This window comes from Trachurus japonicus, chromosome 16 (genome assembly GCF_045865225.1).
Source record: "Trachurus japonicus isolate A0001 chromosome 16, Traja_1.0".
NCBI lineage: Eukaryota > Metazoa > Chordata > Actinopteri > Carangiformes > Carangidae > Trachurus > Trachurus japonicus.
Window position 1 is genome coordinate 20,475,217 of NC_140922.1, and position 12,194 is coordinate 20,487,410.

General features: G+C 41.1%; 1 long non-coding RNA gene across 2 annotated transcripts in view; it reads right to left on the bottom strand.

Annotated features, from left to right (window-relative positions):
• Positions 1-231: 231 nt before the first annotated feature.
• The window catches only part of LOC146972352 (uncharacterized), a 96,028-nt gene continuing 84,065 nt past the window's right edge, over positions 232-12,194 (bottom strand). The window contains exons 5-6 of one of the 2 annotated variants that reach the window (XR_015037871.1): positions 6,932-6,995; positions 1,141-1,260 (exon numbers count right to left, since the gene is read on the bottom strand). This is a non-coding gene — a long non-coding RNA (uncharacterized LOC146972352). Of the gene's footprint in view, positions 1,261-6,931; positions 6,996-12,194 lie in introns of both variants that reach the window. The other variant, XR_015037870.1, reaches the window with a different exon arrangement.

Consider the following 12,194-nt stretch of genomic DNA (forward strand, 5'->3'; position numbering starts at 1 on the left):
TCGCCGCCCCGGTGTCCCAGCTCTCGTCTCTGCACACCGCAACACAAACGTGCTCCGTAACGCGTAATCTTTTGTTTATGACGGTTAAAACTACACAAACACACACGCCATAACATCGCATATTTTATGTAACGTTATCCACCGCTCCATTTATTGATTTTTCACCGGCTTTGTTGTAAACAAATGCACAAGGGGCGAGAGGAGCGTAACCAAAACAGCGGAAAAGCGAGCAAATAAGCAAATTGGATAATTGTTGACAATTCTCAAGATTATATCCTAGGTACACCTATGATTACTGCTGAAAGGTTGTTCCTACCATTCCAGGTAAAAGCAATGTAAGCGACCACAAACAAGGAAGCTTGAAAAGTCATATTGTCTCATTTAAAACATCATTGAATGTGCATGAAATGCTTTGAATAAAATTATTTAATCAACGTTACATTCATAACTCTTTACAATATCCATTAATAATCAATGACTGCTATAATGAAAGTGAAACACTGTACATATACTTTTACAGTCTGGGCAGATTTCTCCACAGAGCTTTACATATTGTATGAGGACATGGCCTCAATGTTGTCTTTGTTCCCCTGTGACCAAATTGAGATCATTATTTCTTAACAGTTACCGTGCACATGCATGAATGTTCTTGTACTCGGGTTGTCAAATCTTTGTACCAGTACAATTCCTCAGATTCATGCATTGTTCAGAGTGCATTCAGTCTCAAGTGTACAGTACATGAAAACCATTAGGAAAACACCTGTAAAGAGCAGCACAGAGAGCTTCATGGAATAAAATGTGGATTATAAACAGACATCAATGATACAGGACTTAACTACAGTATATACAAACTTGCATTGCTTTGAAAAAACATAAACAAAACTTTCCAGCTGGAGTTGTCATGCTTTTCATCATATAACACATACAAAGTAACATCTGTGCAAAATGATTTTATAACTTCAGTGACACCCAGTGAAAAGTCACACTTCAAAACTGCCAGTGGCCGCACAATCAACCTATCATTTAGCCTCAAAGCCACCATATGTTGCTGTGTACAGAAAGTTGAATACTTAAGTTGAAGTTGAGGGAATTGACAGTGGAGATGTCATTAAATGTTACAAAACGTGACAAAAAAACAAATCAAAACACAATTTAACTGTTAAACATGCCCTCTTCTCCCGTTAGTGTTTTTCCATCATGCTGTTCTCTTTATCTTCGTTTTTTTTTCTTTTCCATTTTCATGCAGGCTACCTCCCATATCTGCGTCACAGACACACAAACACAAAAAGAAAAGACACATGTACAAACATGAATACTAAAAACACAATACTTGAACACATTCACATTTTAGGGAAAATACCACATAATTAAAGTAGCAGAGACTTCACAAGGAATAATAAACCTCCAATCTGTCAGTTAAATATTTTGAGCACTTCACTGCTGATGGAGTGGGTGGGTGCACCTGTATGTATGCGTCATAGGAACATGATCAGCTCCTGCGTGACAGTCACTGCAGCAGCCAGCTGAATTGAACTTAGGGGTGTTTTCATAACAGGAAGCCCAAATGTGAGCCAGCTATGGCCCACATGCTCCAGTGCAGACTATAACTGCATCTAGGTTTTGGGTTTGTTTGAATTAGCATGAAGCTACAGAGTGATACAAAAAGAAACAGCTGTGCAAGTGTGCTTGCACTTTGCCACATTTCAGTGTCTCAATAACATGTGCTTATCTTTCACTTGCAGTATTGGAAGGCATGAAGAAGTCTTAAGAGTGTCTCTTTGATATATTACACTACAAGTCAGTGATGATTTCAGTAGACTTAAAAACTTTAAGCAGGAGCAGCTTGTCCTGTAGGGGATGTGCAGCTTGGTATCTGTCTGAGGACCCCACATGTTGCCTTCACTGTACAAATAACAATTAGAGGCACATTCACTAAGGCTGTGCCCATTTTCTATTGACAGTATTCTGAATTACATAATGATATTAGTGTTCTGGGACACCCATCATGGGCTCTTTACTCAGCCTTTTGGAGACTGTGGACTGCAGCCAGAGTCTGAATCTGACTATGTGAAATGAAAAGAGCCTCATAAATCACCAGTCTTTTAATACCAGAGAACTGACATATAAATCACTTGCAGTCTGCATTATCCCTAGGGGGTATATCTGCTTTGCACTGTCAGGCTGTCTGTTTCCCAACATGTCAGTCTGGAAGACTTCACATCAGGATCACTATTATTATGGCAATCCTAACATTTAACAGGGCATGGTACAAAATATCCCAAACTGTGTCAGTGTCTCGTCAGAGAGGCTGGATGCCTGTACTGTATGCACAGTAGCACATTAAACTGTACAGTAGTGAACCTAAATACAACATTTAGTGCATTAAGTGGTTAGCAGGAGCTGAACTTACGATGGTGAAATTAAGTATTAAGTATCTAAAAATGTAGTCACATGAGGAAGTAGTTATGAAAACTATATAAAAACAACTAAAACAAACCAATGACTAAAGGGACTGTTAAAAGAGGATATTACGCAGAAACCATCAAAGTTAAACACAGACGGATATTATGAATTATGCTTAGCACAGCAGTTCGACCAAATTACCCACTAGACTGTCTCTCATATGTCAGACAGTCAGACAGTCTAACTATATCAGTCTGTGTCATCTAACAGTGAACACTAAAGTTGTGACTCACCAGGGCAAATCTGAACACTCTCTCTCACACAAACACACACATACACACACAGGGCCACGCACACTGATACAAAGAACAATTGTCTGATGTGATTAATTTTTTGTCAATAGTCTGTTTATTATTGTACAACAGTTAAATGAACTGTTGTCCACGGTTCATTGTAATAGTCTTATCTTATCAAGTTTAATCCTCAGCCTTTTTACTCTGACTCAACAACATGGTGGTGGAGGTTTTGTTCACCAGAATATTTGTACATGGTTACCTCCATGCGTCCTTGTCATCATGTCTATGGTCACGCAAAAACCAACAAAAGCTTTTGATTTATACCAAAAACATGACCACATGGTTTCTGACTCACGTGGGTCCAAACAAGCAAAAACAAAAGCAGCCACCAATCAACACAACAACCAAGTCAACTCGCACAAAGATGATGTCGAGGGAGAGAAGAAGAGAAGAAGGGGGTGTGAAGGGGGAAAAAAAGAGGCATTGTAAGAGGAGAAAGGAGGAAAACAGCCCTAAACAAATTAAATTACATCCCTTCCTCGCATCTTCCCCTCACTCACTGTCTTCCTCTACCTCCTATTTTCTACTCCCTTGTTGTGCTGTTTCTTTTTCAACCGATTTTGCTGCCTCACTTTCTCTTTACCCCTCCACCCCCCTCAATTCTCTCTGTCAGTCTCTGTCTCTCCCTCTCTCTCTCCCCATGAGCAGACAGGCAGAGACAGGGAGGCTGTTGTTGTGCTTGCAGTCTGACACTATCAGCTCATAAATCCCTGTCAACAGCTTGTATGTCTCCTCTCCTCTCGTCTCCTCTCCTCCCTCCCTCCCTCCCTCCACTGGTGAAGGAGTGGAGGAACCCAGTGACCTGCCAATGAGGGTTTGACTGGCACAACCACACAGACGCGCGCACACACACACACACACACACACACACACACACACACACACACACACACACACACACCCTAACATACACATTTTGGACAAGGAAGCTCACACAGAAACTTGGATGTTCTGCACACATAGATAGATAGATAGATAGATAGATAGATAGATAGATAGATAGATAGATAGATAGATAGATAGATAGATAGATAGATAGATAGATAGGTAGATAGGTAGATAGGTAGGTAGATAAGCTATAAGAAAAACTGTTTCAATGATTCCTCATTCCTCTCCCTCCCTCTCCTTCTCTCTCTCTCTTCCTCCAACCCTGTCTTTCTTTCCCTCGGGCGATGTTTGCCGGCAGACAGTCGTCACTGACAAGCGCTTCCTGTGGTTGGGGTAAACACCTGGGTAATGAGGCCACAGTGCACAACAACCACCAAAACACACTCACACACACACACACACAAAAATAACACTCCACCAAGGTTTTCAGCCCTCGTGCACGGCGTGTGCGGACACACACTGTCGGCACACAATCAGGTCATGCCAACACATAGGGGCACATACAGTCATGCATTCACACATAGGCACACAAATCCTGGAGATAGACAGGCACGGGCACGCATACACATAAACACACACTCAGCCACACATGCATACTGTATGCTTGGCTCAGACTGCTAAACAAGCACTGAGCCAACTCAGCCATGTCAGCCAAAACCTAATACCCAGACTGTCCGCAGTGCTAAAGGGCATGCTGCGGTGAGTTGAGGTGAGGGGGAACGAACCGAAGTCAAGCTTCTTCTATTCCTTCGCCGTCACTAAAAAGTGTGTTCTCCAAACTTAGACACAAATCTCATCCCCAAGTGTTGTCAGTGAGAAACTCAGTTTGAACAATTTGCAGTCTGCTTAAAGTCCTGACTGACTCCAGAGCAACATGTGAGAGCAGCTGCAGCGAAGTGCAGAGCTGTCAGTCTGATGGCTGTGTCACTAACGCTGTATGTCACTGGAAGAGTTTTTTTTTGTCCACTGAATTGATGAGCCATTAAAAGGGGAATCCACTGACCAATCTCTTAGCCTTATGCACATGTCACTCATGACAGGATAATTAATGTATGACTGACAACATAGGAGACTTAATTTGCAGCTAAATGATGGTCCTAATGGTCTTGTCAAACATGACTCTCACATCATAACTGACTGTTAGACTGAAGATAAGTTGATGAGTGAAGTTGCACTGAACGCACTCATTTGCTGAAAGCAGCATTGGAAATATCTGCTTGTTCTCCAGTCCCGGGGACTATTCACATTCAGCTCAATGTTGCCTGGACACATCTTGTGATGTGAAAATGAATCAGTTTTGGAATTGCTGGAAAGTGTTATTTTATCACTTTTGAAAGAGTCAGGCCAACACTTTGTTCTTGCTTGTCTTTGAGATTCAAACGACTAAATACATGCTGGATCTATCTGGATACGCAAAGATGAAACTGATATCGATCTTCTCATGTGACTGTGGATTTGGCAGTATACACACTTCTGTCTTTTTTATCAGTCTTCTTTTCTTCTTTTTCCCCCTGTTTCCTTCATTTATGGAGAAAATGTTGCACTAATTCTCAAAGCTTAGAGCGTCGGACAACTTAAGAGAATCATTTTGAGGCAAAAGAGCCGGGCAATTTACCCAGTAACTGCAACCAATAGTGCATTTTCATGCCACTCTTGTTTCGTACAATGTTCTGTCATCCAGATTGATTTTTGTCACAACAGAATCACACATTACTGCTTCACTGCCTCAAAATATTGTGCGCATATCAAAGTCTCAAGAATGTTCCGTGTCAAAAGCACTGGAGTGCAAGTGATTCACTCAAGAATCATCTTATTGTGTTATCTCTGGACAATACGGCGCTGCCTGCATCTCATGTGTCAGAGGAACAACAGGGAAGCCCGTGGTGAATCATCAACCCTGCCAGACTAACAAAGCTGGAAAAACCTTTTGCTGAGGTTTTAATGTCCAAAGGACGTCACACAAAAGCTTTTTGTGTTGTAACTTTGGCAAAAACAATTTTCACACTGTGATCAGTATGAACATATACATGTGTACATATGGCAGTGTCTGGTTGTGTGTGTGTGGCTGTGTGTGTGTGTGGCCCACACATGTCTTTGTGTGCAAAGGAAACGGCTGACAGTGAAAAATGTGACCAATTCTAATTTTAATTGCCAATGAAAAAAAACGGCCTCAATATTTATGGGTTCTGTCCAGATGAACAGAGGAGAAGGGTTTAAGCATGAAAGCATATTCCTTATCACAATTAAAAAGTGCTTTAACATGACTGCAATCCCTTGAAGTTAGATTAGCAGTAATATTGGAGAGATCGGCTCTGGCTTCGAACAATAGAAACTGAATGGGGAAAAAGAAATTATTTAACAGAGCCAAAGGTAATGCTTTCTTTTCGTTGTCGTTACCTTTTTTTTCCTAGAATTATCCTTATGCCATTTTCTATGGAACCACATTTTTCCCCTTTCTTTTGAACATGGAATTAATTCACGTGTACATGAAAATATATACTTGGAGTCCAACCTCAGGACTTGATTGAAAGAGGAGAGGAAAAAAAAAACTACTTTGACAGCACAGTTTGAGATCCTTTTAAAATCATTTGACGCTTGGAGCTACAGTAAAATAATCATCCCAGTTGTACGTGTGAAGCATGGCTCCTAAAGTGGTACGCCAATGTGAGTGACTTAATTGTAAAGATCTGAGACCATATGGTTACTGTGCAATGCAGCCTCTTACACACAAACACACACAGGGAAGCATACAACCACACACACATTCACACCGAAAAACAACGTGCATTTCTGAGTTCAATTTCCCACATTACAGGAAAAAGAAAATGTAATTTAGCCAGTCCTTACATAAAGAAAGACAAACCCATGGGAAGACACAGGGCTGCAACTGAGAGCTGTGTAATTAGAGAGAAAGAGTAGAGACAAAAAGAGAAGGAGAGCTTAACCCCAGGCACAGAAACAGGAAGAGAGAGAGAGAGGGAGATGGAGAGAGGGGGTGGGGGGGTGACAAGGTTGAGAAAAATCATCCCATGTTAACCTGAAAGAGAAAAGAGAGAGGAACAAGGAGGGCAAAACAGCAAACAGCGAGCAGCTGCTGAGGATTTACATGCTGTAAATTATTCATGTAATCAGCTGTAGGAGCACAGACACAGAGAGAGATGGAGACACAGACAACAAGAGAGAAGAAATATATATCTGGTCTGCAGAGATGTAGGGAGATGGAAAGAGAGAAATGTGCAACGACAAACATCTATTGGACAACAAAGAGAGGATGTAACACTTACCCTCACAGTCCTGTCTAGACCAGGTGACCCTGTCTCCTCCTCCCCGATTCTCGTTTGGATACACCTGGAAGAAAGAGTAAGCGTGTTTACATAGGCGTGTTATTCTCTGATTACAAATACAACTTCAGGTTTCTGTTGTCAGGGTTTTGGATGACGACTAAACCTGTACCACAGGATGATGGTGTGATTTTGTATCATCTTTGAGCAGGTCGTCAACAAGCTTTGAACATAATGCCAGGATTTAAAGCTTTCCTTTTTCTTTTTTTTTCTTACTGCGCCTTCACAGCATTTCATTTGTTTGTTTTCTATATTTATTTAAAATCCCCAAACACCCACAGTGTTTCCTTTTAGGTCAAGCACATATAGCATAAAGTGTTTTCAACTGTAGGTGTATGTGCAGCGCGGTGGTAAGGTGGTGGGAGTGTGCAGCCTGAACAACAACGCTGACCTTAAAAACTCCACCTGTTATCAGTGAAAGGAAGAAAAAAAAATACCATGGTGTCACTGCGTTGCTGTTTCTTTACCAAAATGTTTCACGCCTTGCTCACACCACAGTGAGAATGAAAGTGAGCTGCTCTCTGCTGTGTAAATAACTGCGGCGCAAGCTACGAGTTTGGACTTCTGCTTTAAATTGCTGTATGTTTTACACTTTACAAAAAGCAACAGAGTCAGGAACATTAATAAGGTATTCAGTGTATGCTGTAGCTTCATATGCTGATTACAAATATCCCCGCAGGCAGGATCCTGAATATTAACACCAGAGATGAACAGATACAGAGAGCAAAACCTATATGAGCGTGTTTGCTCATATGTAACAACAATTACATACGAGTGTAGCTCACTATGTTGGATTGGTATATTTTTTGCATTTTCTGTGTTTAGATAAATTAAATGGATGGAAGTAAAATGAAAAACCCTACATAACGTATCATGTCAAACTTCACGCAGGATTAGTCTCACTTTGTCGATATACAGTAATATCATATTTTCTTTTGCTAAAGTTGGTAAAAGAAAAATGAAAGCAAACAGAAAAAGTAAATATGCATGACTGTGTAATAGGAAAGATGATACACAAAGAGTTACAAAACACTATCACAGAAGAAACATTACATTATACATTCTGAAAAAGGTTTCTCTGACTGCCTCGTAAATTATGTCACCACTTGTCTTGCTCCTATTTTCCCCGTCACCCTCTACTATAAACTATAGTATACAGAATACATAAGAAATACCACATAAAAATAACGACCTCGCTGCACTCATTGCACCCTCTCTCTCTCTCTCTCTCTCTCTCTGTGCTCAGTTATACACTCCGACGCCCAGGAGCTTTTTGAGAAGATGCTGATCCACAAATTCCCATGGGTTTGGTGGAGTGGACCCGAGCCAGTGGAAATTGCAAACAAACACTGGAGCTGCTGTGTGTGTGATGCGAGCGCAAACAACCTCAAAGCCCTCATTCTCACACATCACATCTGTATGTGCGATTGTGCATGTGTTCGGGTGTACGTGAAGGAAAAGTGAGAGAACGCGAGTGTGTGTGTTTGTGTGTTTGTGTGTGTATGTGTGTTTGATTGCAAGGCCTAGAAGGCGTTTCAAAGGCATTACAGCATTAGATTTATGAGGGCATTCTCAGTAACACTGGCAATAAAACAAAGATCCCAGCTCCTGTCAAAAGTTCATATTAGGTCTTAGAGTGGTGAGAGAGTGTGGGAGGGGGAGAGAGCAAGAGGGTGGAGGGTAAAGAAAGAGGTAAGACTGGGGGACAGGAGAGCAACTCCGAGAGACATTGAGAGAGGGAAAAAAGAGCTGCAGAGCAGAGAAAACAATTTCAAAACAGGGAAAGAGAGAAGCCTCTCATGACAGGCCAAAGGCGAGAAAAGGCCACAACCAACAATTCAAAGAGCAACCAAAAGAAACAGTCACCAGTCCCCCCCCCACCCCTCCCCTCCTGTCTCTCCACCCCATGGTTTTAGTGGCCAAGCCCACACCACATTATGGGTCCCTGGGTTTTTTATAATGGCTGGGTGTGTTCTGATCCCGCACTAAAGTCATCTGCAGTTAAATCCCATTCCTAATTAGTGGTGGGAACCAGAATGAAAAAAGGGAATGAGCAGATCGGGTGAGGAACAATTAAACAGCACTAAGGGAAAACAATATTTTCAAACAATATTTCACATCATGTGTTGTGTTCTGCTGCCACATGAGGCACTTAGTGAAATCACAGTGCTGTGGATTTCAACTAAAGACTGAGAATATGGGTCACATTGCATCCCTCTCCTCTCCTGTTGCTATCTGACTTATATTAAATAGGTTCTTTTTCCATTGTTGACATGTGGGATGTTGGTAGGACATGAATGGATGGCAGCATCTTGAGAAAGTTTAAATGATACAGCTGTTGACAATTAAACTTGTAGGGATGTGTGAGTTCCATTAAAAACACATTGTTTAATGAGTAAATAAAGTTATTTATCTTGATTACTGTAACAACTGCAAACAGATGTGAATGATGAGCAACAGTTTGGAGGTGTAGAAGACACTATAGAATATAACAACTGTGTATGGTAACATACAGCACAATGTAAAGCATTCCATATTCATACAGCAGGTTAACCGCACAGACAACTCTGACTGAAGTCAAGACTCTTAGGAATGAAAGGTGTCAGTGTTGATTTATACATATATAATTGCGTTGTTACAGTTGACATGTCTGTCACTGAAACATGGCTCTGTGATGGGGGGTTGGTGGGCGTGGTGGGGGATTCAGGAACTGAGAATTCAAGGTGCAGCTGCACAAGTTTACATAATGTGATCTCTGATGGTATCGCTAAAGAAACAAGACGTCCAGTGAGTAATTCTCGCCAGTGAATTCACCAGTATTAATAATAACACTGAAACAGGAACCAATACACGTCCACACTCAGACACTATTCTAAATGTGCCCCAGTGATGAATTATTGTTCTGGTAAAATCAAAACCAAAGCTCAGACATAAACAACACATCCTGCTGGATGCACCAAGTTTGGCCGTCTGCTGTGAGCCTCATGGAGAACAACAGTCTATTGACTATGTGGGGAAATCCCTGTGACAGCGCGTCTGCAGTCTATCTATAATACCCCACTTTCTGTGAGTGCTGAGCAGCTTCTCCTACTTTAAGATACATTCCAGACTCACATATTTCTTTGCCATTTATTTCTTTATAAGCTGCTCTCCATCCCTGAAAACTGTCTCCATACTGTAAATTGGATTTTTAACTATTGTGGGGCTACATCAGCTACAACAAAAGAGACTTTAAAGCCCATGAAACCCATAGTTAGAGAAAGGCTGCGTATGTCAACTATGGAGAATGCTGGACTTTAAAGTAATGGGAATGAATCACAGCTGTTGCAGGTCGCAAATGTAATGGTTTTTGGATTAGAATTGGATTGATTTTTTTCTTTTTTCTTTTTTTTTTGTAGCAAGATGCGACACAATGCTGACTGTTCAGCCTCACCCTCTGCTGCTTATGTGTTTCTCAGTTCGCTGCAAGGAGCACATTGTAAATCTCACATGACACATATCATAACATTTGATCTTGTGAAACTTGTTAGTTCACAGACAGGCTCTTGGCTGTGGCACAGTGATCCAGCAAACCATTATCACTCTCCGGCGTACACTGCGGCAGTGAGCTAATGTTTGTCTCTGAGTTAATTGATCTAGGCTGCAAGCATGCATTCAGCTCTTAAATGAAAGGCAGCGAGTGTCAGTTTTTGATTATGGATCGCTGTTGTTGGCAAATGGTTGGTAAATGAATCCTATTAGAACTAAACGCATTTCTGCAAAAGTTTTTGTCCTGTTCTTTTATTTGTTTCTGTCTCTTTCCATTTCCTCTCTATTTTCTAGTCAACACAGTTTTTTTTTCTTTTCTTTCTCTATGTTATGTTAGAAGCCAAATGTGCTGACTCGCAGCATGGACATGATGTCAACACACTGGTATGCTCCTCCGTCTCTCTGGGGGTGGAAGGGCGAGTTTATATTTGATTGACAGGTGGTGAGTCAGGCCACTCACTGTGGAATGAGTGCAGAAAGCAACAAGGAAAGCAGCGAGAGGGAAAGAGGGAGATTATGACTGAGTGAGTGTACCTACTGAGCAATTAGGAGTCAGATTAATTGGTTGGTTGTCCCTTCATTGGACCGTTATTAGCCAAGGTGCTCCTCTCTGGAAACCATTTAAATGTGAGCTAATTGACGTAATTGTCCTGAAGATGACAGAACTCCTGTGGTAAAACAGATCACAGTACACTGCTGCTCTGTGGTTAGCAATGAACTAAATGGTAATTGACAAAATGTTGCAATTCAGTGAGAGGAGGCAGTGGTGAGAGGAAGAGATGAAAGACAGCAGGAAGGGAGCGAGGACAGAGAGTTGAAGCAAGAGGAAGAAACAATATTGTGTGTGTGTGTGTGCACGCACATGTTTAAACAGCATGAAGTTGAGGTCATGGAAACTTAAACGCCTGTGTGCTTTGGCCTGCGGATTAGCCAGGACATGCCTCTACTCTGGCAGGAATGCTTCATTATCACACACACACACACAGACACACTATACACAGACACACACACACATGCACACACACATGCACACACAAGGTCAGGCATGGAAATTAGAGAGTGTTTGAAATGACCTTGTGAGACCACTTCTACAAACCAGTTAAAAAGTTTATAGGATTTATAAATGATCCATCCCAAGCACATATCACATAATATATTGAAGCTAGGTGCATTGTATATTTATGAACTCACTAACTCATACACTTTAAATCTTGATACTTTGTTAATATTTAAATGTGTGTTGAATATTTGATTGTATATAATCAATGAAATAGTTATTATCAAAAAAGGAGCATATATTTTTAAACCTCCCTATCAGTGTATTTGTAACTCATGTGATGGAGCATTCATGCTGAGCATCTCGCATATCGCTGTAGAAGATCAGGACGAGTCAGCCTCCAAAATAAGCTGTCATGGAGATTAGATCCCATCAGCAGCATTCAGGATTTTGCCCAAGTTTGCAATATCGTTCATTAAAAAGACATCAAATTATGTGACAAAATGACGGGGAACTATATGTTTTCAGAGATATGATATAAACCAATTAAGAGCAGTGTCTTTGCTTGCATGATCTCCGAGATGATCAGTCCGATAAACAAGTATTCACTTACATCTTCCCTGCTGAAAGAGGTTCTTTGGTAACTTCAAGTAAAGCAGTGTCTCAGTGCTGTGTCTTGCC